The sequence below is a fragment of the Candoia aspera genome, chromosome 6, assembly GCF_035149785.1.
Source record: "Candoia aspera isolate rCanAsp1 chromosome 6, rCanAsp1.hap2, whole genome shotgun sequence".
Lineage (NCBI taxonomy): Eukaryota > Metazoa > Chordata > Lepidosauria > Squamata > Boidae > Candoia > Candoia aspera.
Window position 1 is genome coordinate 8646669 of NC_086158.1, and position 1921 is coordinate 8648589.

Below are 1921 nucleotides of genomic sequence, written 5' to 3' on the forward strand. Positions count from 1 at the left end.
TCATGACGTAACGCGCCATTATGTCATCTACCACACTGACGTCACCTAGAGAGAGCAGGCCGGGTTTACAATCTAGAGGTAGTGCGCATGTGTAAACTTGCAGCTCGGATACAGATGCGGGTTACCAAAGGGCATACTCGAGAGATGCGCAAGCGCACCTTTGTCTCTGCCGTCTTGCACCTAGTGACGTCAGGCTTCCCGCTAAGAAAAAAAAAGAGCGAAAACGGGCTTGCGCATGCGTACTCGGGGCTTTCGGGGTGTGGTTTCCACTATTCCGAACAAGTGTGACGTTGACTTCCGCGTCTGGCAGAATTCAAACATGCAGTTTCTCAGGGAGGAGAGGTAAAAGAGGAATCTTATCACAAATGTGTGCAGAACCATATACACCCAAACAGTGACACCCACCTATGTCATACAGCAAACCCAACATCACTAGAAGCTTCTCTGCTATATCTTTATATAGATAGATGAAATTGTACATTATAAATTATATTCACTTGAGGCCACTTTGTTTAATTAGTAAATAAAGAATCTGGATTTCTTTATTTAACAAATGCAGCCTTTCCAGTAAATAAGCTTTCAAAGCAAATTGCAAAAGTGCTACATGTTTCCCTTAATGAAAGAATTCATCATTGAAGAATGAATTTTATTCATTCATCAGCAGCCTCAGATGGAAAAGATGAACATTAAGGGGTCAAAATACAGACCATCAAATTTGTATAGTCTTAATACTTTCTGTAATGTTTGTCTTGACTCTTCCCACCTTTTATGAAGCTTTTAGTCCAATGGGTGCAAAATGACTTCTATTCAGAAACCATTCCTCTAAGTTATACAGATTTTGTATATATTGTACTAAATTGTTTAGATAAAGGCCTTGCGGCTATTATGCGTACACCCAGCATGATGAACTTGATTACAGTTAACGTTGCCTTTTGTAGCTTGACATGCCCTAACACTGGATATAAATACTACATACATATTTATGAACCATATAGAAACCAATTAAATAAATAAATAAACCCAGCCCTTTGTTAGTTAATGGATTTGGAACATTGGGCAAACCCAGAAAATGGATTAATCCAATAATCATACAAAGCAATGTATTACATATAGAATCCATAACATCTCAAGGAGGTTTACAGCTATCTACTCAAACACAACCCGTTAACATGTCCACAGTAAACAACTGTCATGTTCCCCATTGCAAGGCATATGTGCATCACAACAGGAAACAGGCACATTAGGTAAGAGGAAGGGATAAGCATAATCCCTAAATCACTCATACATCCCACAAGCACCCACATCCAAAAGGGAATCCCAAACACAATAGATAAGCCCCACAGACCGGACCTGGCACCCATCAAGAGATAGAAGAAACGCCTCCCCATTCCCCTAGGGGATGCATCCACACCACCCTCAGGTACACACGTATGCAGAGGAATGTCCAACATAATGGGAGCGCCCATCAGACTGGACTTAACACCCATCGAAGGGTCCGGGGAAAACGCCTTCCCATTTCCCCAGGGGACGCACCGGGTCCGGACAAAGACAAGGAGACAAAAGAGATCCCGGAATCACCCATCAACTGACACAGCGCCATCCCAAGCACCCATCAGGTCCTGGCTCGAGGGTGAAGAAGCACAACATCCGCCAACAAAGTATAAACAGGGCAACCTGTCAACGCATAAGGATTCCCGTCTTTTTCTTTGCAAGCACTCCGTTCTAATAAAGCCAGAAATCCTTAGACCTTCTAAGTGAGTCTGTGTTTTATTTAGAGCGTGGCTGCCCTTGACAACAACATTCAAATCGAAATGGCAAACAATGCTGAATAATAATAATTTAAAAAGTGAATAATATTATTCAAAAATAATATTTAATAATCAAAAATAATATCAAATAATGTTATTCAAAATAATATTGA